Raw genomic sequence first — 27479 nt, forward strand, 5'->3', positions numbered from 1 at the left:
TTGGTAACCCTGGAGACTTCCTTTTATATACAGAAAAGGTATGACAAAGATTACATTACAGGCTTCCCCACCAATATGAGACTGTGCTATGGACTGACCACCTTTCTAGATGACCGTGTAATTGAGATATGATGCCCATTCAATCCCTGGACTCAGACAAAGGTGCCATTTGTGAAAATGGATGTGGAATGCTACTTGCTATGAACTGGAATGAGACCATTCTTTCAACAATAACAACAACTCTCTGTAGCTAGCAACTTAGACTAGGTTTGAACTGCTGCTCTTGAGGTGAAAAAGCTCACAAATAATCTCTTTTGCCACACTCTGTTGACATTACTAGACATCATTACACTGACTGTTATTCCAGAAAATGAGAATACCTGGTCCTGAGCATTTTCTCTGGCTTTGTTCTTAGTATTTTCAAGATTTGAAAGGACATTTTTTCCACTAGGTTTCAAAAGTTTGAAAGATCAGTAACACATTATACATCTTGGCTTAAAAATGTCAACTGTCAGCAATTAAAACTATAGGAGCCAGATCTTCAGCTAGTGTAAACCACCATAGCGCCATTGGCTACACCAGGGGTAGGCAACCTATGGCACGTGTGCCGAAGGCGGCACGCGAGCTGATTTTCAGTGGCACTCACACTGCCCAGGTCCTGGCCACCGGTCCGGGGGGCTCTGCATTTTAAATTAAATTTAAATGAAGCTTCTTAAACTTTTTAAAAACCTTATTTACTTTACATACAATAGTTTAGTTATATATTATAGACTTAGAGAAAGAGACCTTCTAAAAACATTAAAATGTATTACTGGCACGCGAAACCTTAAATGAGAGTGAATAAATGAAGATTGGCACAGCACTTCTGAAAGGTTGCCGACCCCTGGGCTACACCAATTTACAGCACCTGAGGGTCTGGCTCTCAATGTTAAGAAAAATGATTTCCGTTTTTTACCTGCCAAGACCTATACTTAGTGATCTGTTTCCCCCGTACGATAGTTGATGGTATCCCAACCCGAAGGGAATGCAGCTTTTTAGGTGCTAGTGATGTCTTCACCTCTAGCAGGAGATCTGCAAAAAGCTGAGCCTGTCAGTTCACCTTTAAGGAAACAATTGGAGATCAACTGATGTGTATAAATAAATCTGATTTTCCTTTTCTTTTGGCCAGCACATCATACATTTCTTTTCTTCTTCCAGGTTGGCCTTTAATTTTCTTCCATGTGCAACTTCTGTTTCCTAAGGCAACAAACCAAAAAAAAAAAAACAGTATCTGGAGTTAACTGTGCTTCTGCCTAACAGAATGAACTGCAGAGGGCAGATACTCAGGAGGAAAACATAGGTAAATGACTAATAGGAAAGACACAATACACCAAAAATAGCTCACCTGACCTTTCTTAAATGTGCAGGCATTTGTAAATCTCTCCTCATTGTAGTACCTCAGCATTGTACTTGGGTTACAAGACAGAGTTCTGTCCAGAAAGTACAGACAGTCATCTGTCTTGCTCTTTGTTTAGACATCGATTTGAGTTTTGAGACACATCCAAGTTCGTAGACTGTAGTATTCTTTCATGGGGAACTATCCATGTCCACCTCCCAATCCTCAGGTCCTCACACTTCAACTATTCTTCTTCTGGACAAAGAGAGGGATCTCTTTGGAGTCCATCATCACCAGTCCTTAACATTTCATTGGGGTCCCTGAGGAAGGGCCGCGATCAGCCGGACCTGCGGACGGGGCAGGTAAACAAACTGGCCCGGCCCGCCAGGTGCTTTCCCTACACAAGTGGTGTCCCAAGTTTGGGAAACACTGCTCTAAGGGTATGTCTACACTGGAATTAGACATCCTCAGCTGGCCTGTGCCAGCTGACTCAGTATTGTGGGGCTTGGGCCAAACGGCTGTTTAATTGTGGTGTAGATGTCAGGGCTTGGCCTGCAGCCCAAGTTCTGATACACTCCCATCTCTCAGGGTACTAGAGCCCGGCCTGCAGCCCAAGCCTGAACATCTACATCGCAATTAAATAGCCCCTTAGCCCAAGCCCCATGAGCCTGAGTCAGCGGGCCCAGGCCAGCCACGGTTTCTAATTTCAGTGTAGACATACCCTAAGGCCTGCTCCTGCAAGGTGTGGAGCTTAGAATCATAGAATCATAGAATAGCTGCTGCTATTAAAATTAATGGGAGCTCAGCACCTGAAAAAATCAGGCCTCCTGACATTACTGATGTTAGTAAATGCCCTCTTTGATCACACAAACCTTCTTTCTGGTCCATTGAGAGAAGATAAAATGATTACAATGCGTAGGGAATGACAAATAAAGCCAGGGTTTGTACCTGCACTAAAAGCCTGGCATTCAGCTATCATCCTTAGAGCAGATAATTACAGTAGCAGTCAAGAGGCAATGTCTCAAATCTGAAGTATATACTCCTGTGTACTTTCTTCTTTTTGTTGTTGATTCTTCAGGCATTTCTTGCAAATAGTTAAAATATGGCACTTTTCTTTCTTCTGTAGTAACATGAGGAAAGTGGATATGTTTGTATAAATCAGAGTGTGACTCTACTGAGAATCTAGGCAGTGGCTTAAGCTGCCATTCCACTCTTAGTAAGGCCTAACTTAAAGGGGAAGGTGGGATGTTGCCAGATAATACCAAGCTCTGAAACTTTATCCTTACATACAAAATTGAGGGTTTACGTGGAACTTCAGTGAGGCATAGTGTTGTGTATTTGGTTGTCATGGGTTTTGTTACTATGGCAACTGAGTTAGACTATTAAGGGATAGCTCAGCCGGTTTCAACCGGCTGAGTGAGCTCTCTGTTTCTGTAAATAAAATGGAGGTTTTGGTTAGCTGTCTGCTCTCTGGCCTCAAGTGATTGCTTCCTACACCGGCTGCCCCTAGGACATAACACTGGCGACGAGGGTGGGATCCTGGTGCTGCTCCCGTAACAGAAGGAAGTAGAAGTCAAGGTAAAGACCAAACAAAGAAAAAAAGCTGCTTGTTTGCACTGACTGTGAAAGTGAAACTAAAAATCATGGCTACTCTGACCAGGCCCCTGGAGCCTTTTGATGAGAATACAGAGCAGTGGCATGTGTATACTGAGCGTTTTGAGCTTTTTGGTATTGCAAATGACATTACAGAAGCGAAGAAGGTGCCAATATTCTTAACTGTTGTAGGGGCTAAAACCTACTCTCTGCTACGCAGCTTACTACACCCTGTTAAGCCTGAGACTAAATCTTACAGTGACATTGTGGAAATCCTGGGATCTCATTTCTCCCCAAAACCACTGGTAATTGTTGAAAGATTTAGGTTCCACAAAAGAGACCAAAAGGAAGATGAAACAGTTGTACAATTTGTAGCCATTTTAAAAAAGCTAGCAGAACACTGTGAATTTAAAGAGATGTTAAATGATGCCCTGCGTGACAGGTTAGTGTGTGGCCTCTGCAGTGAAGCTATACGGAAGCGCCTACTGACAGAGGCTCAGCTTACATTACAGAAGGCTGTTGATATTGCTGTCTCCATGGAACTGGCTACAAGGGAGGCACAATACATCGGTGCATCCCCTAGGGTGCAAAAAGTGTCACAAGAACTGACCCACAAAACGGTGCAGAGTCAAGAATGTTACCGCTGTGGTAAGCTGGGTCACCAGGCATCAGAATGCTGGTGTAAGGACCTGGTGTGTCGACACTGTGGCAAAAAGGGACACATTGAGTATGTCTGTAAACAAAAGAAAAAGAGGCCTGTGGTCTGGCCGACAAAAAGAGGAACCTTGCATACCCTAGAGCAGGCCCAGGATGATCAAGGTGACACCTCCTCACAAGAGGAAGTGCCACTGCATGTTTTGTCTTTGGCAGCGGGCTCACATGAATACTGGGTAACCCCCTTATTGGAGGGCAAACCTATACGCATGGAACTAGACACCGGTGCAGCTGTCTCGCTGGTTCCTGAGACTGTGTATAAGGAAAAGCTACAGCATCTTCCGCTTAAGGCAACAAAAACTGTTCTGAAGACGTATACAGGTGAAGCTGTGCCCATGTTGGGCACTATTGATGTTAAGGTGGAGCTCAATGGACAGGCGGCTAAATTGCCACTGTTTGTGGTGAGAGGTGACTACCCAGCCTTAATGGGTAGGTCTTGGCTTGGGAAGATTCAGCTGAACTGGGCAGAAGTGCACCAGATGACTAAAGAAGAAACCAGTCTAACCCCTATACTAAGGAAACATGCTGCTGTTTTTTGGAGATGATTTGGGAAGTATGAAGGGAATCACTGTGACATTGAACATTAAACCTGGCAGTCCACCAAAATATCTGAAAGCCCGAACTGTGCCATATGCCATCAGGCCAAAAGTTGAAGCAGACCTGGAGCGCCTGGTCACCAATGGAGTCCTAATACCAGTTACCCATAGCTCATGGGCCACTCCTATCGTTCCAATAGTGAAGAAAGATGGCTCTCTCCGGATTTGCGGTGATTTTAAAGTCACTGTCAACCCAGTGTTGTGTGCAGAGCAATACCCGCTTCCCCGCATCGATGACCTCTTCGCAGGCCTGGCTGGGGGACAAAAGTTCAGTAAGATTGATCTGAGTCAAGCATATTTACAGATGCACGTCGATGAAAAGTCCCAAGAGCTGTTGACTATTGTGACTCATAAGGGGCTTTATCGATACTGTCGCCTACCCTTCGGAATCACATCGGCTCCCGCCCTGTTCCAGAGGGCTATGGACCAGATCTTGTGTGGCTTGTCAGGAGTTCAGTGCTATCTGGATGATATCCTGGTCACTGGAAGAAATGAAGAGGATCACTTAAAGAATTTAGAGGCTACCCTACAAAGACTGGAAGAGTATGGCCTACGAGTTCGCGAAGACAAGTGTGAATTCTTCAAGCCCTCTGTTGAATATTTGGGACACATCATCGATTCTGCAGGTCTTCATAAGGCCCCTGCAAAAGTTAAAGCTATTGTGGAGGCTCCCCCACCTCGAAATGTAAGCCAGCTACGCTCATTTCTAGGACTACTGAACTATTATGGAAAGTTCATCTCACAGTTAGCCACACTGCTAAAACCACTTCATGAGCTCCTTGGGCAGAACAAGGCCTGGAAGTGGACTGAAGCCTGTGATGTTGCATTTAACAAAGCTAAGGATGCATTGTTAAATTCTGAAGTTCTAACGCACTTTGATCCATCCTTACCCCTGCAATTGGCCTGCGATGCTTCCCCTTATGGAGTGGGAGCGGTCGTGTCACACATTATGCCTTCGGGAGAAGAAAGACCTATTGCTTTTGCTTCACGCACTCTAAGCAAAGCAGAAACTAACTACGCCCAAATCGAACGTGAGGCATTAGGAATTGTTTTTGGAATTAGGAAGTTTCATCAGTACCTGTTTGGGCGAAAGTTTACTCTTCTTACAGACCATAGACCTCTGACATCAATTTTTGAACCCAGACAAACTGTGCAGCATCAGCAGCAATATCAAGTAATCAGACGGGCACCCAGAGCAAAAGACCGAACCTTTAGCCCAGGGCAGCCAGTTTTGGCTCGGAATTATACTTCCAGAGCTAAATGGGTCCCGGCCACAGTCATCACTCAAACAGGACCTGTTTCCTATACAGTCCGGACTGCAGAGAATCTTACCTGGCGGCGACATGTAGATCAGCTGTTGCCAGGTCATGCCAGTCTTCAGGACCCATCTGCAGTTGAGGGGTCTGACTTCACCCCTCCTGGTGAGACACCGAATCATGAGTCACCTGTTCCTGACTGTTCTCCTCCATTACTGCCGGCAGCTGAGATACCCCTTTGCCCAGCACGAGCTGATACCACCTCCTCACCTATTCGTGCTGCGGACCCTGAGCCCCTAGTACTTTCGGGTGCAACAACACCAGAAGTTCGCCGTAATCCACCTAGAGACAGAAGGCCTCCTCATCGGCTGGATCTTTAGTTAGGGCGAACCCACGGTTATGGGGCAAAATAATCCCCAGGGTTTAGCCGGGAATGGAGGCAGTCTACCCTCCTTCTCTAGTTTAGTGTGTGTTTTATTTAGGGGATGTTCTTATTAGGGGGGGAGGAATATGTTGTGTATTTGGTTGTCATGGGTTTTGTTACTATGGCAACTGAGTTAGACTATTAAGGGATAGCTCAGCCGGTTTCAACCGGCTGAGTGAGATCTCTGTTTCTGTAAATAAAATGGAGGTTTTGGTTAGCTGTCTGCTCTCTGGCCTCAAGTGATTGCTTCCTACACCGGCTGCCCCTAGGACATAACACATAGCACTTCTGTTGGCCTTGTGAAGAGGGCATGAACTTTGTGTACACAGATGTAATCAGTCTATACACAAAATTATTTAATAGTTGTCCCATTTAATGACAATCAGCCAAAATGTCGTCTTCCATCTCACTTTTTTATTGAAGGAAAATACACAACACATTAAGTCTACTTTGCATGGAACTAAGGAAACCATGTGGCTTGAATTTTATAGCCTTTTATATCCATTTTTATTATTAATGTTCCTTTTAGTTGTCAATATATCTTTGTGCTGAAGGAACCCAGTAGGGGGAAGTCTTCCTGCAGATAATTCAAAATATATATAGTCCCAGAGAGTGCAAACAAAATCTGTAGTGTTTTCTTCACATTTCCAAATTGTGAATACAAATCTAATTAAGGATTTTTTTATCAATATTATATTGTTCCAAGACTTTCTTGTACAAGAAAGGAACCCTGGATTACAGTCCTCTCCAGGGGATCCCAAATGTTCATACAAATCACAGTAGGCAGCATTACAACACTTCAAACTTTTTCCCTGTGTACTTGGTCTAAACTCGAATTTGATGGTCAGAAATCTGTCAGCGTGCAGACTGTAAAAAGAGAAATCAAAGGAAGCTGTTCCATTTTTGTTCATTTTGAGGATGTAATTCTCCTAACATTTCTGTACGTCTTTTCCCATCAATTTAATTACAGATTAATTAATTCTTACCAATTTTCTAAAGCCCAAAGAAGTGCCATCTGACCCAGAACATTTCACAGTGGGGAGAAAAGCCAAATTAGATAAAGAAAAAAAATCTATCCTTAGAAAGAAGTGGCATTTATAACAGACACCACTAGAAAAGGATTAACTGTTCAAGAGTCAACGCTCTGTTGTTCCTGACCAACACTTGTCTTACCCACCACCTTGTTCTTTCTCCCTCTCTAACATGTTACCCAGTCTGATCCTCAAACAAGTGGTCACATTATGTGCATGGAGCTGCAAAACTCTTTGTTGTCAGTTCTATACAACAATTCTAGGACCCTTCCGAGATATGCACAGATGTGCTCCAGGTGCTATGAGATCCAATCCAAGTTATAAAAAGGTCTGAGCTTTTCTCTGGGGTGGAAGTAACTAGGGGCAGAGATAAAGGGGCCCTGCAGTGAGCAATCCTGGAAACAAGCCATACTCAGGAACAAACTATGGCAGGAAGTTTACTTTTGTTGTTATGTTTGTTGTGAAATAAGGAAATCCTCTGGAAGGGGTTAAGTTTGGACCCTTTTATATGTGTGCAGGTGTGGAGTAAGAAGCAGGATGGGACTGCCACTTGCTTACAGTTATATTTTTATAGAGACTTCTCCCCCAAGGTTCCCAAACTTAAACCCTGATTCTCTATTATAATAGGATGTGAGATTAGTTAAAATAATGTACACACTGTAGCCAAAAAAATCTTCCCAACACCACTACTCAAGTGGGGTTAACACAATACAGTTACAAAAAGCAGTAATGTGAAAACTGGGATACTTCTGAGAGTGGAGAAAGCAAAATAACTTTAAAAAGCAAACAAAATTAATATGCATCAGAGATAAAACTTGCAATATGTAAGAGCATCACACCTCTGCTTTGGTCTCTTTTGGTCATTGATTGTGCATGGGGCCAACATCTTGTTTGGAATAAAGAAAATCAGCCAAACCTGAAATAAACAACACATCTCCATGTACTGTAGATGCACACAGCATATAGCAGTAATCATTAAGGAATCAAAAGTTTAATACCAAAAAGCTGCTTATTTCACTCTAGAAGAGCAGACATAGTCAGCTTAGACGAATTGGCACAATGACTAGACAAGGCCTGGAAATTCACAAAGACGTGTGTTCCAAGTGTGCAGACAGGACGTTGTGTGTATGATATTGCAGCATCTTGCTTGGTCAGGAGGTGGCATATGTAAGTGCTACAGAAGAAATCAAATATTAGAAGTTCTAAAGCAGTGTTTTTCAACCTGGGGTTCACAGACTCCGGGGGGGATCCACAGCCTATGTCTAAGATTTCTAAAGGGGTCCGCACATCCATCTGAAATTTTTTAGGGCTCCGCAAATGACAACAGGTTGAAAACCACTGGTCTAGAGAGATTGCAGTAGAGAATCCTATAATAGCTGCTCTGCGGAAGCAAAGTGTGGCAGTTAATCTTTTGCCATCTGTCTCTAGTGGGTTAATCCACTGGGTCACATAGCCTCATCTCACTCATCTAGCTGATACCATTGTTTCCTTATTAAAACCAGTTACTTCTGCACCCACCACAATTGGCCACCCACCCCTTACTTGGCCAGGTAGAGATCCTGTTCTCACAGCAAAATGGGGACTAGTGAATTGGCTGCATCAGGGTATCTAAGCTGATATCAGGGTATCTAAGATGACACTAAGATGGTTGGAGAGGCAGATATGCTGGAGGGGAGGGATAGGGTCCAGAGTGACCTAGACAAATTGGAGGATTGGGCCAAAAGAAATCTGATGAGGTTCAACAAGGCAGGGCCGCCCAGAGGATTCCGGGGGCCCGGGGTCTTCGGCGGCGGGGGGCCCTTCCGTTCCGGGACCTGCCGCCAAAGTGCCCCGAAGACCCGCGGCGGGAGCCTCCCGCCGCCAAATTACCGCCGAAGTGGGACCCGCCGCCGAAGCGCAGCCCGGTCTTCAGCGGTAATTCGGTGGCGGGGGGGGTCCCCGCCGCGGGCCTTCGGGGCACTTCGGCGGCGGGTCCCGGAACAGAAGGGGCCCCCCGCCGCCGAAGACCGGGCTGCGCGGCGGCGGGTCCCGCCTCAGCCTCTTACCCGAGCGCGTCTCCGGCGGGGCCTGAGCTCCGTCCCGCTCAGAGCCGCGTGGTGAGGGGGCGGGGCTGTGAGCTCCACACCCAGCGGAGGCAGCTGTCCCGCCCCCTCCCCACGCCGCTCTGAGCGGGGTGGGGCTCAGGCCCCGTTGGAGCTCCCAGCCCCGCCCCCTCTCCACGCGGCTCGGATCGGGGCGGGGCTCAGGGGCTCGGCCGGAGATTCGGCGCTTGATGCGCTGAGGCTCCAGGAGAGGGGCGGAGGCGGGAGCCTCCGCTCTTCTCTTGGGGGCCCCTGCGGAGCCCGGGGCCCGGGGCAAATTGCCCCCTTTGCTCCCCCCTCTGGGCGGCCCTGCAACAAGGACAAGTGCAGAACTTAGGAAGGAAGAACCCAATGCACTGCTACAGGCTGGGAACCGACTGGCTAAGCAGCAGAAAAGGACCTGGGAATTACAGTGGATGAGAAGCTGGATATGAGTCAGCAATGTGCCCTTGTTGCCAAGAAGGCTTACAGCATATTGGGCTGCATTAGTAGGAGCATTGCCAGCGCATCGAAGGAAGTGATTATTCCCCTCTGTTTGGCACTGGTGACCGGGCTGCGCGGCGAGGCCACACCTGGAGTGTTGAGTCCAGTACAGAAAGGATGTGGACAAATTGGAGAGAGTCCAGTGGAGGACAACAAAAATGATTAAAGGGCTAGGGCACATGACTTACGAGGAGAGGCTGAGGAAACTGGGGTTATTTAGTCTGCAGAAGAGAAGAGCGAGCGGGGGATTTGATAGCAGTCTTCAACTACCTGAAGGGAGGTTCCAAAGGGGATGGATTTAGGCTGTTCTCAGTGGTGGCAGATGACAGAACAAGGATCAATGGTCTCAAGTTGCAGGGGGGGAGGTCTAGGTTGGATATTAGGAAACACTATTTCACTAGTAGGGTGATGAAGCACTGGAATGGGTTACCTAGGGAGGTGCTGGAATCTCCATCCTTAGAGACTTTTAAGGCCCGGCTTGACAAAGCCCTGGCTGGGATGATTTAGTTGGTGTTAGTCCTGCTTTGAGCAGGGGGTTGGACCAGATGACCTCCTGAGGTCTCTTCCAACCCTAGTATTCTATGATTCTGTGATCTATAAGAAAAGGATATTTAAACGAAAGGACTTTTTCAAACTTATAAACCATAGGAAATAAGACTCAAACACAATCAGAGCATTAGTCTGCTTAATATAGTATCCTACCTCTGCCATTGGCAATTCCCTAATGCTTCAGAAGAAGAAAAAACACTTAATACACATGGGCCTATTACATAGTGCTGTGCATATGTGGTGGGGGAAGATCACAGGCAATCCATCAGTTTATACCCTGAAGTGGGAAGTTTAAGTTGCCATATCAAAGTATCTAAACCAAAGAGAAAGGCTGGCAAGGTAAAAAGAAGCAGAGGAGCAAAAATGGGACACAGGCAAGTAGAGGCAAAGAAGAGATAGAGATATCACAGCTGAGAAAAGAAGAGGCGAGACAGGAGGGCGAAGGAAAAGATGGGAAGCAAGAGAGAACCTTCATCTCCTTCTTTCCACACAGCTCATCAAAGTGACCCCATGCTTTCTCCTCTTCTACAACATTCCTCCATTCCCTTCCCCAAGGTAATACATTGTGGCCCCAACAACTACACAGCTTGCTGCTTTCACTGAGCTAGAGTAATTCTCCTTCATCTCAAGTGGTAGAGGCCGATGATCCTGAGTTCGGTCCCCACTGACTACCCTGCTGTCTGCATGTAGTCCTGGTTGATCACATGAGGAGCTCTAGAGCAGTGGCTCTCAACCCTTCCAGGAGTCTGATTTGTCTTGTGTACCCCAAGTTTCACCTCTCTTAAAAACTACTTGCTTACAAAATCAGAAATAAAAACACAAAAGTGTCACAGCACACTATTATTTTGTCTGTATGAAATGTTAGTTTGTACTGACTTCACTAGTCCTTTTATGTACTCTGTTGTAAAACTAGACAAATATCTAGATGAGTTGATGTACCCCCTGGAAGACTTCTGTGTACCCCCAGAGGTACACATACCCCTGGCTGAGAACCACTGCTCTAGTGGGAGCCTGCAGAAGAGACAGCTCTGGCCCTACTTTACTTGGTAACCAGGGCTGGCTCCAGGCACCAGGCTGCAGACTGTATCATCAATGGCAGGAAGAGCAACCAAAAATGTCTGATCTCTAAGGTCCACCACAGCATCCCCTCAATGGATAGCCAGACAAATGGATATTAATTAAACTTAGAGTTCTATTTATTGCAGAACTCAGGGGGATTAAACAGACAGCAACTGGCACTAAGTACTCCAGAATGTTCTCTGTGCTTTAATTACTCTGCTACAGTTAGTCCATCAAGCTGATGTATAATCAACAGGGCTGTACTTAGAGTACACAGCAAGTGCTAAGAAGAAGCGAAGTTCTTATTTTATTGCTTCTCAGCAGCTGCAACATTTGGAGGAGCTGCAAGAAAAAAGAAGAAACTGAAGTGGCCTCTTGTATCTATGCTGATACCTGTCATCTGGAGGAGAAAAGCAATTCACTCTGCACTAGCACCACCCATCCTTCCCCCTGCCACCTCAGAATGTATTCTGGGCATCTCAAATCTCACTGGCACAGTGCCACGCGGATGGCTGGGCAGCAGGTTTTGAGTGTGTATTAAAATAACAAACCTCATAATTACTGTAGCAATAGTCATTATAACGCATTGCACTGTGGGCAATTTTTAAATCGTAGTGTCTCCGATGTTTGAATTTCTTTTATTTTTTGGAGTTTATGTTTGGAAGGGATCAACTATTCTGTAAGAGATCTGAGTGAAGAACCAGGAAAGGATTATGAACTTAGTTCTGCCAGGTGTGTGCTGAGCATTCCTGTGAGCTGCTGAGAACCCTCAACTCCCAACAAAACAAGGAGGCCTGATCTAGCTTCCACTAGAGTCTGTGGGAGTTTGGCCCAGCTCCCAAGCTGCCCAGCCTTCTCTCCACAGCCAGCTTCCAGCCTGTTCCCTCCAGCCTGTTCCTTCCACTGTCATGCTGTCGCCAGGTCCCCTCTGCACTCTAGATATCACTTCCCAACCCTGGAGCAATTATGGAGCCCTCTACTGGCTGGATCATTACTGTCTTGTTAGCGTATTACCCTCCTAACACAGTTATGAGGCAGCCTGTTGGTTCCGGTACTCTGCGGAGCACTGTAAGATCCTGAGGAATGAAAGATGCTGTGTAAATATAATTTACTCATAGTAGTATTGATACTGATTTGTAGGTAATAAACAAAAGAACAACTATGTTGATTTTTATAACCCCGAGGCAAAGTTTTTTCCTTGCTTCATCTACAACCAGGTCTGTATGATAATGATATTTAAAGTTCTTTCTCTGGTTTGTCTAAAATCCAGGGTGGTGGGAGTTTGTGGGTATTTTTTTTAATGCCGTCTTCAGACAAGCTGTGGGTGGCTGGGTGGGTGGGTTGAGTGACATATAAGTGAAGAAGCTTCCTCCCCTTTCAAAGCTACATGAAGAAGTCAGAAAGGCATCGTTTGAAAAAAGTGACAGGCAGATCATGTGAGACTATTGCTGATGGGAAAAGGGTTTAAATCCATCAAGAATTCTGAATTTGGTGTTGCACTTTCACAGCAAACAGGGTGAACTGAACTTCACTAACCTCTCTAAATATTACCTGTCTTTTAATTTCAGGTTTGCCCCTGGAGAAGCCTTTCAAAATGCACACTCCCCCGTTTCAGCTTCTAGCATCCAATCAAATTAGATCTAACAACAAGGAGCAGAAGAAGTATATCCTTTGTCTCTATTTAGTATTGAAAAATTCCTCCCTTCCTCCTCCCCCTGCACTGGTTCTGAAGGTCTTCCAATTATCTCCTTTACCTGCCGCATTAAAAAGTAAAGCATGTGAGTTGCCAGAGATACAGAGTCTGAGGACATGCCACTGTGGCATAGCCATGACATTAGAACAGATGGAAAACTTCTCAGGAACAAAATGTGCACAAAAAATGGGTTCTGTCTTTGAAGTATATATTCATGGTGGGTGCTTTCATGTCTTTTGAAAAGCCCTAGCTCAAATCTGACCTACTTAGGCAACATTCTTATTTATGTCTCAGACTAAGAAGCTGTATATTTAGCATATGAGCGGAAATCATCCCTCTGTCATGTTTATAGATTGGAGCAAATTTTGCTGTTTAATTCTTCAATGGATTTGTCTCCATAAAAGTGGATATAATTTAAACACTGTTGAAAAAAATCAATGAATTCCAGAAATTCAGGATAAATGGAATCCTAATTTATATATATATATATATATATATATATATATATATATATATGTGTTTATTTAACCTGTTCAAGAGTGATGCAAAGGTTGTGTAAAGGTGAAGAGGGAATCATAAGACCCCGCCACTTTAATTTGGTGCCTATAATAATCTGTACCACATTAAGAAATAGAAAATTTTTAACTCTTCATAGACTGTATAGACTCATCATGACTAAAGGCTGAATCTCAAGAGGTTCAGAAGTTTGGTCCAGAATTCAAAAGTTGGGACGGTTATCTGATCTTATCTGAACCTTTTTGATCTTCAGTGAACCGATCTTCTGAGGTTCTTGAGTGACTTCTGATTTGCTGAATGCCCAAAGCTCCCCTTTTTCTCAACAGGGAAGGGCACTTGGTGTCTTACAATATCAGGCCATACATGAGGCTTGATACTCTGACAAAAACAATATCTCTCGTGAGACTTCTGGTTCTTACTGGGTGAAGCTGGGCTGAAAATACCACAGGAAGAACCTTTTGTTGTAGTACTTGGCCTTCAATCCCAGCTGAAACCAGGAAGGGGAGAGACATGCAAAATGAAAGCAGACCATCAAAACTCAAAAAGGGTGTGGTTCAATTTTTGAGTGAAGATTCTGAGCCATCCCATCTTTAATCCAACAATTTGGCCTATCTTAAAATTGTTTAGAACTCTGGGAAAAAACCCTCCCACTCCTAAAGTTATCATGATAATTATGATATTTAATATTTACAGAATACTGACCTCTCCATTGACCAAATTAAACAACACAAATATATAGCTCCCTTGTAGACCGACTAAAACAATGTGAGTTCCCCCTGCAGTTAATGACTGAATACTACTCCTTAGAGATGTTTCTATTTCTGCTGATGTCCTCAATGATGCTAAAGCAGAGGGAAAGAAGTAACTGACCAGATATGCTGGTTTCTGCTCCATTAGGAAAAGGAAAAATCAATGTGGGCCAAACGTAAAGGAAGAAAATCAATAGGGAAAGAAATTTGATTTTCAACCAAAGACTAAGAATATATTACAAAAAATGGTGAGTGAAAATTATTCATTGATTTGTATAACACCTTTTACAAACCCAAAAGGGCTCCAAAGAAGTATAGATTATGTCTACGGATCACTTATCACCAAAATGCAGGGGGTGGAATGCAGTTGCTACTAAACAGCACCAACAAATACTACACAACAGCTTCAGGGAACAAATGCCTTATCCAAAGAATCATCCAGGGAATTTAGATATACAAAATGTAGTTTACCATGATGCAATGTGACCAGTACACTGGGTTATAACCCCGCCCCCATTCTTGCAACAACAACAAAAACTGTGATCTTTAATAACTACAGGTGGTCAGGGCTTTGGTTGTAGAGGCATCTGAAATTCTGCCTCTTCCAGCAGCAACAGAACACCATTGTCAGGTACTAATTCAGAAGTAAGAGCAGCACTTACTGAATCATCAATACTTCTTTCTATAGCACCCACATTGGGCTTCTCCTAAGAAGTTTTCCATCTAAGAACTGATCGGGGTTAGCCCTGCTTAGCTTACAAGAGCCTACAAGATTGCAACCAGTGGTTATATGGCAGAAGGCTATGGAAAAATAGAGACACCATAATATTTAGAAGGGTTGTTTTTTTTTCATTTAATTGGTTTTAGCCATAAAGTGGCTTTGTGACACTATTATGTTTCCATTCCCTTCTATTTGCATTCCACCCTGGTCCCTGTGTTGTTACTGGTACCCATAACAGTCACTTCACTATTAAAGTTATCTTGATTAAATCAAACTCAATCCACATGAAGGACGGAAGGAAAAAATGTAATGCAATCATCTGTCTTGGGGTTAGCCAAGATCACAGTGGCAGGATCCACATAGCCCAGACACAGTTATGCAAGGAGTTATGTTTTATACCAGGCCATGAAAGGAAGCTCTTCTTAGGAGTAGCAGTTCTAGCACAGTATCTCCATACACCTCTAGTTCTGCCACCTCCTTATTTTCTGCCCATCTCCTCTCTTTCTTCCCAGTTTGCACCAGGACGGTTGGAATCCCCTTCCTTTCTAGTTTTAAAATCCCCATACAAATTAGCTTCAGCACTCTAACAATATCACTGTTACTGGGAAACTGCTTTACTGTCAGTAGGCATTTTGACTGTATAAAGGAAATCACTCTGAAAACCCTATTTACCAATAATATGGTCACTAAACAAATGTTTTGCTGTTTTAAAACCTGGGTGAAGGTTAGTGTTTATGAATGTGAGAGCATCAGCCAAGTATATTAGTAATCATAGGCATGCACACGGGGTGTGCCGGGTGTGCCCAGGCACACCCTAATGCAGGGATGGGAAAATGGCCCCATTCTCCCAGCGTGGCAAGCTGCGGGGTCCGCGCTCCCAGGCCAGAGCACCCGGCCGAGTCCAGCAAGCTGCTGGCCCCTCCCCTGGAGCTATGCCGCCACGCGTGCAGCGCTCTGGGGGCCAGGGCTGTGCACTCCCATGGGGCAGTGTTTGGCTCCACGGGGAGGCAGACACGCTCCCCACTCATCTGGAGCCAGGCCACCGTGCACACAGCGCTCTGAGGGGCGGGGCTGCCCACTCCTGCGGGGCAGCGTGTCTGGTTCTGCATGGAGCAGAACATGCTGCTAGGAGCCTCATGGGAAGGGGTCCGGGGCCAGGGGGGTTGGATAAGGGGTGGGGGCAGTCAGGGGACAGGGAGCAGGGTGGGTTGGATAAGGGGTGGGATCCAGGGTGGTGGTGGTTAGGGGCGAGGGTCTCTGGAGGGGGCAGTCAAGGAGCAGGGGGGGTTGGATGGGGAATGGGAGTCCTGGGGTCTGTCAGGGGGCGGGGGGTAAATTAGGGTCAGGGCAGTCAGGGGACAGGGAGCAAGGAGGGACCTGGGGGGGGCAGTTAGGGTGGGGGGTCTCTGGAGGGGGTGGTCAGGGGGCAAGGAGCTGGAAGGGGTTGGATGAGTCGGGAGTTCTGGGGATCCTGTCAGGAGGCAGGAGTGTGGAGAGGGGTTGAGGCAGGCAGGGAGCAGGCGGGGGTTGGATGGGTCGGGAGTTCTGGGGATCCTGTCAGGGGGTGGGGAGCGGTTGGATAGACATGGGAGTCCAGGAGGTCTGTCTGGGGGCGGGGGTGTGGATAAGGGTCGGGGCAGTCAGGGGACAGGTAGGGGGTAGGGTCCTAGGGGGGCAGTCAGGGGACAAGGAGCAGGGAGGCTTAGATAGGGGGCGGGGTCCTGGGGGGCAGTTAGGGGCAGGGGTCCCAGGAGGGGGTAGTCGGGGGACAAGAAGCGGCGGGGGTTGGCGATTCTGAGGGGGGGCAGTCAGGGGGCGGGAAGTAGGAGGGAGTGGATGGGGGCAGGGCGGGGGCGGGTCTAGGGCAGGGCTCCCTGGGTGCACACCCTAATGAAAGGTGCTGCGCACCCCTATGTTAGTAATACTTTTTATTTATTTATATGGTAGTAGTACGAGTTGCCCCAGTCAGAGATCAGGACCCCACTGTGCAAGGTGCAATGCAAACAAACATAAAACAAAACAAGTATTCCTGCCCTGAAGAGTTTACAGTCAAAGTCCCCAATCCTTGACTTCACTGAGGCCTGGTCTACACTAGGAGTTTATGTCGAATTTAGCAGCGTTAATTCGATTTAACCGTGCAACCGTCCACACCAGGAAGCTAATTAGTTCGACCTAGAGGGCTCTTTAGTTCGAATTCGGTACTCCACCCCGACGAGCGGAGTAGCGCTAAATTCGACATGGCTATGTCGAGTTAGCCTATGTGTGGACGGAAATCGACCTTAGTAGCTCCGGGAGCTATCTCACAGTGCACCACTGTGTTGACGCTCTGGACAGCAGTCCAAGCTCAGATGTTCTGATCAGCCATACAGGAAAAGCCCCGGGAAAATTTGAATTCCTTTTCCTGTCTGGCCATTTTGAATCTCAATTCCTGGTTGGACATCGGGGCGAGCTCAGCAGCACCGGCAACGATGCAGAGCTCTCCAGCAGAGGGGTCCATGCAATCTCAGAGTAGAAAGAGGGCCCCAGCATGGACTGACCGGGAAGTCTTGGATCTGATTGCTGTGTGGGGCGATGAGTCTGTGCTTTCGGAGCTGCGCTCCAAAAAACGGAATACAAAGAGCTACGAGAAGGTCTCCAAAGCCATGGCACTCAGAGGATACAGCCGGGATGCAACGCAGTGCCGCGTGAAAATCAAGGACCTGAGACAAGGCTACCAAAAAATCAAAGCGGCAAACGGACGCTCCGGAGCCCAGCCCCAGACATGCCGCTTCTACGAGGCACTGCATGCCATTCTCGGTGGGTCTGCCACCACTGCCCCACCAGTGACCGTGGACTCTGAGGATGGGATAGTGTCGAGGGGCAGTTTCTCAGCGATGTTCGCGGATGGGGAAGATGAGGAAGGGTTTGTGGAGGACGAGGCAGGCGACAGCGCTTACAATACTGCTTTCCCCGACAGCCAGGATCTCTTCATCAGCCTCACAGAGATCCCCTACCAACCCTCCCCGGCCGTTAACCCGGACTCTGAATCAGGGGAAGGATCAGTCGGTAAATGCTATAAACATGTAAACATTTATTTTTTAAAAAACAGGAATAAAAACTATATGAAAAGAAGGGATAGAACAGAAATCCTCTTGGGAGAGTTCCACGAAGCTCTCGTAGAGGTACTCGAAAAGCCTCCGCAGGAGGTTCCTGGGGAGAGGTGCCTTATTGGGTGCTCCGTGGAAGCACACTCTTCCGCGCCAGGCTATCCTCAGGTACAGTGGGAGCATTGCCTCGACGAGCATGGCAGCATAGGGCCCTGGTCTGTGCAGGGATTCACGCAGCATGCGCTCTCTGTCTCTCTTAGTGACCCGCCTCAGGGTGATCTCGCTCGGCGACTGCTGCATCTAATTAGGGGAATTAGTGTAATGTTACTATTGGGAATGCTTGACTTTTCCTTTGCATAACAATGACCGTCGTTTAACAGCCACGTGGTGGAGGCTGCAGAGGGAAAGCATACAGGGATCTTTCCCGGGGACAGCCGCGAGGGGCTGGAACAGGGTCAGACTTTATGCTTTCCAGATTGCCTGCAGCAGGAGGGCACTGCTATCCATTAACTGTTAAGCAGCCTAAAGTTTACGGCTTACCAGGCCTGGCTGCTACACGGATTCTGCTGTCCTGCCCCGCTTGTCTGATCTCCAGTGCAAGACCCCAGGCAATGAAAGCGAATGCCGAAAATTCTAACTTGTCCTGAGAGCGCATGAGATAGGTGCCGTGTATGGTCTTGTTCACAGAAACAGACTAGACTGTGTTCAGTGTTCGCAAACATGTATCTTTGCAAGGAAATCACTTCCTTTTTCCCATCACACAGCTGCGGCTGTTTCCCGAACTGCCCCGGCATCCCCCTCACAGAGGCTGGCGCAGATTAGGCGGCGAAAGAAAAAGACTCGGGACGAGATGTTCGCTGAACTGATGGCCTGCTCCAGAGCCGAGGCGGCCCAGCAGAGCCAGTGGAGGGAGACCCTCTCTCAGCAGCAGCGCTCACACAGCGAATGGGAGGACAGGTGGCGGCAGGAAGACCAGCAGGCGACTCAAACGCTGCTTGGACTAATGAGGGAGCAAACGGACATGCTCCGGCGCCTTGTGGATGTTCTGCAGGACCGCAGGCAGGAGCAGAGAGCCCCCCTGAACTGTATCTGCAACCGCTCTCCCCCGCCACAAAGTCCTGTCCCCCCCTCACCCAAAATCACAAGAAGGAGGGGCGCTAGGGGCCATGAAAACTGTCACTCCACCCCAGCAGAGCGCTCATGTAACAAACAGCTCTCATTCCCTAAAGTATGAGAATTGCTTCCCTTCCTGGCTCACCCAATCCAAAATCCCAGTTTCATCCCCCAACTGTGTAGTTGAGTATTAAAAATAGTTTGCTGTTCATTACTGTTTCCGTCATGTTTCTTTGCAGCAGATTTTTTGTGAAGGGGAGATAGGGGTTTGTTAATTGCATAGGACAGCCACCATTACCAGGGTACAGACATGGGGGCAGGATCAACAGCAGGTCACACACAGAGTGCAGTCACTAGGCACCCGGGTCACTCTGGGAGGTGTCTGCTGCCCCAGGTCAGTCTGGGAGGTGTATGCTGCCCCAGGGTCCGAGCGCCTGGCATCCACAAATGGCAAGGCAGGCTGCCCTTACCATGCCCTTCCACCCTAGCCATGAGCCTCTCCGATGCCCTGAGCCCCAGCCAGAGCCATCATCCCTCTTCACCTACTCACCCTTCCCACACACCCCTCACCCCTTCCTGCAAACCCACCCCTTCCTGCACACCCTCCTGTAACCGTCCTCCCCCCAGAGACCGCTGTAGGAGCAGGAGCCTGTCATTCCTCGAGTGTAGAAGCGGTCTGTACATCACTGCACACCGTACCCACCACAGTCTGCGTCCCTGTTTGAACCCTTTAACGCGAATTCGTTAGTAAAGAAAACTTTGTTAATTAAAAATGTTCCAATAACTTTATTTTTAAACGTCTGTTGGAAGTGGGGAAACCTGGTGAACGGGGTATGTAACCGCTGAAAAAAGTCAATAGTAACTGAAATGGGCAGGTTCAGCTTCTCTGTAAAGAGACTGGACAGTCATAGGTTACCCTGATCTCTGAGGAACCTAGCTTTCAAAGCCTCCAGATGCACAGCGCTTCCCGCTGGGCTCTTCTAATCGCACGGGTGTCTGGCTGAGCGTAATCAGCAGCCAGGCGATTTGCCTCAACCTCCCATCACGCCATAAAGGTCTCCCCCTTGCTCTCACAGAGATTGTGGAGCACACAGCAAGCTGCAATAACAATGGGGATATTGGTTTCGCTGAGATCTGAGCGAGTCAGTAAGCTCCTCCATCTCCCCTTGAGACGTCCGAAAGCACACTCCACCACCATTCTGCACTTGCTCAGCCGGTAGTTGAAGAGCTCCTTGTCACTGTCCAGGGTGCCTGTATAGGGCTTCATGAGCCAGGGCATTAGCGGGTAGGCTGGGTCCCCAAGGATCACTGTAGGCATCTCCACATCCCCAACAGTTATTTTGTGGTCGGGAAGAAACTACCTTCCTGCAGGCGTCTAAACAGACAAGAGTTCCTGAAAACACGCGCGTCATGAACCTTGCCCGGCCACCCGACGTAGATGTTGGTAAAACGTCCCCTATGGTCCACCAGTGCTTGCAGCACCATTGAAAAGTAGCCCTTTCGGTTAATATACTGGCTGGCCTGGTGGGCCGGTCCCAGGATAGGGATGTGAGTCCCATCTATAGCCCCACCGCAGTTTGGGAATCCCATCGCGGCGAAGCCATCTATGATGACCTGGACATTTCCCAGGGTCACTACCTTTGACAGCAGTAGGTCAACGATTGCGTGGGCTACTTGCATCACAGCAACCCCCACGGTAGATTTGCCCACGCCAAAGTGGTTCGCTACTGACTGGTAGCTGTCTGGCATTGCAAGTTTCCAGAGAGCTATGGCCACTCGCTTCTGCACACTCAGGGCTGCTCGCATCCGGGTGTCCTGGCGCTTTAGGGCAGGGGACAGCAAGTCACACAGTTCAAGGAAAGTGCCCTTACGCATCCTGAAGTTTCGCAGCCACTGTGATTCATCCCAGACCTGCAGCACTATGTGGTCCCACCAGTCCGTGCTTGTTTCCCGGGCCCAGAATCGCCGTCCCATAGCATGAACGTGACCCATTGCCACCATGATGTCTGCGGCGCGGGGTCCCGTGCTTTGTGAGAGGTCTGTGCCACTCTGACACTTCGTGTCCTCACTGCGCTGCCGGAGCCTCCTCGCCCGATTTCTCAGCAGCTGACTGTGGAAGAGGTGGACGATAAGGTGTGAGGAGTTGACAACGGCCATAAGTGCAGCGATGATCGCAGCGGGCTCCATGCTCGCAGTGCTGTGGCGTCCGCGCTGTCACTGACCAGAAAAGTGCGCAAACAGATTTCCCGCCGGCGCTTTCAGGGAGGGAGGGCGGGAGTGACGGTTGAATGACGACAGTTACCCAAAACCACCCTCGACACATTTTTCCCCCAGCAGGCATTGGGGGCTCTACCCAGCATTCCAATGGGAAGCGGGGACTGCGGGAACTGTGGGATAGCTGCCCAGAATGCACCGCTTCCAATGTCGACGCTTGCCCCGTTAGTGTGGACTCACAAAGTCGAATTAGTGTCCTTAGTGTGGATACACAAATTCGACTTCATAAGGTCGAATCCACAAATTCGACCTAAGTTAAATCGAACTACTCTTGTAGTGTAGACATACCCTGAGACTTCTCACAATACATCACATAAGTTTTTGCATAACCAGGGCCTTAGTAATAGTGCTAAAGCAAGTAACAGGGACAGGCACTGTGTAAGATTACCCAAAGTACCTCTTGCCGGTGCATCTCAACCCTAACCCGAAACAAATATTCTTACTATTCAAGTAGGCCATCTCTTGAGCAATCAAAATTCTTAAATTACAGGTTTTTAGTAAAAAAACCTAATTTTGGATCCACATTTTTGATAATGCGGACATCTAGATTTACATAGATTGCAAACTCCTTGGGGCAGGGAATGTACAATATTATATGTTTCTAAAGCACCACATTCAATTATGGCAATGTAAAATTATTTATATTTAAAATGCTATTCCAATGACTTATCACTCATACACATAATGTCCTGGGAACATACTATAGGGCCATCTGAGTAACAGAGTGCTTAGAGCACTGGGCAGCCTAGTGTTTGTCACGCCTGACCTCCAGCCGCTTGCTTCCCTGGTTGAAGTGCTTGTCTTTTACATGGTGGGCTTGGGGACCCAGGCCCATCCTCTCCAGTGAATCCCAACACAGGGCCCTGTGTGAGTTGACCCCTAGACAGGGGTCCCTCCCAACAGGGAATCGAAACCACTGACCTGTGCTACTTTCTACCTCTGTCCCTTCAGGGCTTGCATAACTACAAATACTACAATCTTGCATAACTATACATATTACTTGTCATTAGAATGATCAGTTTTATTTAAAGAAATCCAGTTGTAATGTTTAGCTGAAACTGTAGATTTTACTGCACATGGAAACATACATAGGTCTATATAATGATCTTGTTTCTCATTGTGTTCTAGTGTGCCCTTTTAGCTCCACCAGTGATGCCAATCCTCAACTTTTGATTCATTTCCATTTTCCACTTCTTCCCTATAGCCCTCCAGGAACTACCTCCCAATCCCAGTGCAGCAGGCCCTCACCATCTCCTCATTCAAATTCCTCCTGAAAATGTACTTCTTAAGTAGGAACCGCAGACATAAAGCATCACAAACAGAAAAAAAACAGATCACCTTTTTAAGACAGCATCGCTTAGGTCTCCCTCACCAGGCATCTAACGTGTGTCAGTGTTATAATCTCCTTCTGGCAGGGACTGCCTGTATCTATGTCTTGTACAGCTCTGAGCATACTGTCTGTGCTAACAAATAATAAATAATCATACAGAGAGAGGCATATAACTGAATATTGTTATATACAGGATATATGTGCATGTCCAAACATACAGCAAACATATCAAATACTATATATTGGAGGCCAAATTCTGTTATGTAAATGGGAGCAGAATTTGATCATAGAATCATAGAATATCAGGGTTGGAAGGGACCTCAGGAGGTCATCTAGTCCAACTCCCTGCTCAAAGCAGGACCAATTCCCAACTAAATCATCCCAGCCAGGGCTTTGTCAAGCCCGACCTTAAAAACCTCTAAGGAAGGAGATTCCACCATCTCCCTAGGTAACCCATTCCAGGGCTTCACCACTCTCTGAGTGAAAAAGTTTTTCCTAATATTCAACTTAAACCTCCCCCACTGCAACTTGAGACCATTACTCCTTGTTCTGTCATCTGCTACCACTGAGAACAGTCTAGATCCATCCTCTTTGGAACCCCCTTTCAGGTAGTTGAAAGCAGCTATCAAATCCCCCCTCATTCTTCTCTTCTGCAGACTAAACAATCCCAGTTCCCTCAGCCTCTCCTCATAAGTCATATGCTCCAGCCCCCTAATCATTTTTGTTGCCCTCCGCTGGACTCTTTCCAATTTTTCCACATCCTTCTTGTAGTGTGGGGCCCAAAACTGGACACAGTACCCCAGATGAGGCCTTACCAATGTCGAATAGAGGGGAATGATCACATCCCTCGATCTGCTTGCAATGCCTCTACTTATACAGCCCAAAATGCTGTTAGCCTTCTTGGCAACAAGGGCACACTGTTGACTCATATCCAGCTTCTCGTCCACTGTAACCCCTAGGTCCTTTTCTGCAGAACTGCTGCCTAGCCACTCAGTCCCTAGTCTGTAACGGTGAATGGGATTCTTCCGTCCTAAGTGCAAGACTCTGCACTTGTCCTTGTTGAACCTCATCAGGTTTCTTTTGGCCCAGTCCTCTAATTTGTTTAGGTCTCTCTGTATTCTATCCGTACCCTCCAGCATATCTACCACTCCTCCTAGTTTAGTGTCATCTGCAAACTTGCTGAGAGTGCAGTTCATGCCATCCTCCAGATCATTAATGAAGATCAATAGTGTCCAGCAATTCCCATAGACAGCAGGCCACATAAAGACATCTTCATATCAATACAACAACACTAGTGCTACTAATGTGACTCTTCTGAAATATTGGATGGAAACAAAAGTTTGAGAAGTTTTTCCTCTATGATTCTATGTATTAGAAATGTATGATTGCAGTGGGGAAAAGTTGGGTGGAGAGCTTTTTGCATTTAAAATTTGACGTGGAGGGTCACAGGACAGTTTATTATTGGCTGCTGGCCATTTTTAGGTGATTGTTGGTGTGATTGTGATGGCCACCACCTTGGCCAACACTGGGGATCTCTGGAACTAAAAGCATATATCTCTAAAGCCTGAGATTAAGTACCAGGATCTATAGCTGGGGTCTGTACCAATCGCACATCCTCTGTGGCTTGGACACAGAAGGGACCAGTAGTTTCATACTTGCTATGTCATTCATTCATTCATTCATAGCAGTTTAGTTTGATGACATATAGAAATCCTATTGCTAAAAGTCATATTTCCCACTAGTGCCATGAAATATTTTTTTCCACTGGCTGAAAGGAAGTTTAAGCCCATTCCCATTAAATATTGTGACAGGGTCAGGCCAGATGGCTACAAAAGAGTAGTCAAAGGTAGATACATTAGCTCCAGGTTAAGCAGGTCCCTTTTCCCTGGGTAAGATAACAGGGACTATTCCAGAACACTCAGGAACTTTCTAGAACTAATTAAGGCAGGCAGGCTAATTAGGACATTTGAGAAGTTACTAGCCAATTGGGAAGTTACTAGAATTAATTAAGGCTAATCAGGACACCTGGTATAAAAAGGCTCTCACTCCAGTTAGTGAGGTGTGCGTAAGGAACTGGGAGTGAGAGGATGTGCTGCTGGAGGACTAAGGAGTACAAGCGTTAACAGACATCAGGAGGAAGGTCCTGTGATCAGGGGCGGCTCCAGACCCCAGCATGCCAAGCGCGTGCTTGGGGTGGCAAGCCGCGGGGGGTGCTCTGCCGGTCGCCGGGAGGGCGTGCCTGCAGAGGGTCCGCTGGTCCCATGGCTTCGGTGGAGCCTGCGGGAGGTCCACCAGAGCCGGGGGACCGGCGAGCGGCAGAGCGCCCCCCGCAGCATGACGCCGTGCTTGGGGTGGCAAAATGTCTAGAGCCGCCCCTGCCTGTGGTGAGGACAAAGAAGGTGTTAGGAGGAGGCCATGGGGAAGTAGCCCAGGGAGTTGTAGCTGTCGTGCAACTGTACCAGGAGGCACTCTAGACAGCTGCAGTCCACAGGGCCCTGGGCTGGAACCCGGGGTAGAGGGCGGACCCAGGTTCCCGCAAAAATCTCCCAACTCCTGATCCAACACAAGAAGACCTCTGAGGCTAGCAAAATCCGCCAATAAGCGCAGGACCCACCAAGGTAGAGGAGGAACTTTGTAACAATATATATTTGAACACTATTTCCACTTACATTTTGTCACCTTGGGTTCTCAAGTGGTATATATCCATTTGGCTCTATACTCAAGGCACCCTTTATATCAGCCTGTAAATACCAAACGTCATGCTAATGCCTACTTGAAATAGCTTTTCCTCTTTATTTAGAAATTTCTATTCACTAAATGAATAAAAAGTCTCTTCTTTGCTCTGCCTTCAGTGTTGCAGGAGGATCTCACCTCATTCTGTCAGTGGGCTATATTTGTTTTCACGCATTTCCTAAACTTTGCTTCCTTCATTGAATTCCCCCAGTCTAAGATCCAAGCTCAGGGAAGGCTATGAGGGGTTACCGAAGAATATTGATCTAACCCTTTCCTGGCAATGCTGGGCAACTGTCCCCTACTCCCCTTGCAGTTAGTATCAAGTTTCTTTTGTAAAATATCCAGGTTCCTGGAAAAATACAAACACTATTTATGAGTTGCTATTCAACAAAAAAGAGCGTAAATTGTCAGCAGGAAAAAAGGCTGAATTCACTGGAAATTAAGCACTGGTAGTATAGATAGATTTGTTTCTCTTTCTTCAATAAGCGGTGCACGCATGGGTGACTGTGGTGGTTCTTTGCTGGGAATGAGTCAGACTCAGCAGCTGTTAGCGCCCCCTGTGGGTGAAGCTTGCTATCTAGAACATGTAATGCAATTCAAATCTTGTATCATTTCTTTTCTTAAACTTTACCTTTAATGTACCCCTTCCAAGTCATGGAGGAATGATATCCAGACAGACAGCAGAGTTCCTCCACAACTAAGGATTGGCACCTTCATAAAAGCAATTCCTATAAACAGTTCAAAAAATAAAACTGTGGAACAACTGAGAGAGATGGAGATGGGGATCACAATTGCCCAAGCATCTCTTTATACTAGAGTTGGTTGGAAAAACTTTAACAGAATCATTTTCTATCAGATAATGCAGTTCCATCAAAATCTAAAATCTAAAAAACTGGGTCGGGGGGAGAAAACTCCTGAGAAAGTCTAAGCATCCTATTCAGGCATTTTTGGAACTCAACATTTTGATTTTTCATTTTGAAACATTATGTTTTAATAACTTTTTAAATTTTGTATTATATTAATAAAAAAGTCAAAATCAAAATGAACAATCTGAAGAGTAAATTTTTTTGGAATTTTCTTTTGCGAGAGAATGTTGAAATTTTTGGGTTTTGTTTTGAATCAGCACAAAAACAAATATTGAAAACTTGAAATCCTTTGCAAAACGGAACTTCCATTCTCTGCACAGCTCTCTTTGAAACCATAGCTCCTTGTCAACAAGTGGGCCAAGAGCTTCAGCATGTCACTGGCATTCTGAAAAATGGCTCCTTCCTCAGCTTCACTGACAGGCTCTTTTAGATGACAATTGAATGGGTCTGCCTTGCTGTTAGTCTGGGTAAAGAGTAGCTAAACATTTGCCCTGGAAGATGACAAAAATCCAGTTCCTGGCTCTTATTCTGGACTCTGGGTGATACTCTTTCTTCTCATTGGTTCTGCTGTTATCATTATCACCATCATTCTCGCTATTTATTATTACAGGTATTTAGAGCCTCATAAAAATGCGATCTTACTCAAGGCTTAAGCAGCATGAGAAATAAATCAGCAGCAGCGAGCACTGGCTGACACTGGATGAAACCTGGCTGGGAACAGCTGGATTGCTCTCCTGACTAAATATTTACAAAAGCCATGATTATATCACTGAGTGACACTGTGTGAATATAACAATTTATCAATCGTTTTGTTTAACTCGAATCCCTGCAGGAGGGGACGGCACTCTCATCTAACAATAAGTATCTACTGTATGCTAATTAATTGACTTATTTTTCACTAAGGTTACTTCAGGCATATGTACAAGTGGGCTTATTAGCTACCCGTTTCACAAACACAGCTAGTATTTTATAGCATAGAAGCTATAGGGCTGAACTCTACTGTCATTTACACCGTGTCAGTCCAGAGGAATGCCATTGGAGCTAAAGTGGCACGAGAGGCTAAAACCTGAGTAAAGGTTTAAATTAAAGATGGGGGGAGCAGGGGGCCACTCAGGTCCCATCTCCCTCTCCCTGACAATTGAGAGGTGGAGAGACCGTGTAGGAGAGGCCACTCTTGTATTCCCCCAGCATTCCCCGTTCCCACCACACTGCTGATGCTATCACATTTCCCACCCAT

At 46.7% G+C, this 27479-nt stretch overlaps 2 long non-coding RNA genes across 2 annotated transcripts in view; one reads left to right on the top strand and one right to left on the bottom strand.

The window, feature by feature from the left end:
* The first annotated feature begins 1239 nt into the window (after window positions 1-1239).
* LOC123365847 lies at window positions 1240-14366 on the top strand. Its single transcript, XR_006577785.1, has 3 exons — window positions 1240-1339; window positions 12730-12823; window positions 14268-14366. It is a non-coding gene; the product is annotated as an uncharacterized LOC123365847 (long non-coding RNA).
* LOC123365845 overlaps window positions 6409-27479 on the bottom strand; it is a 58519-nt gene continuing 37448 nt past the window's right edge. The window contains exons 3-4 of the long non-coding RNA XR_006577783.1: window positions 7829-7905; window positions 6409-6825 (exon numbers count right to left, since the gene is read on the bottom strand). This is a non-coding gene — a long non-coding RNA (uncharacterized LOC123365845). The remainder of the gene's footprint in view (window positions 6826-7828; window positions 7906-27479) is intronic.

This window comes from Mauremys mutica, chromosome 3 (assembly GCF_020497125.1).
Source record: "Mauremys mutica isolate MM-2020 ecotype Southern chromosome 3, ASM2049712v1, whole genome shotgun sequence".
NCBI classification, from domain to species: Eukaryota; Metazoa; Chordata; order Testudines; family Geoemydidae; genus Mauremys; species Mauremys mutica.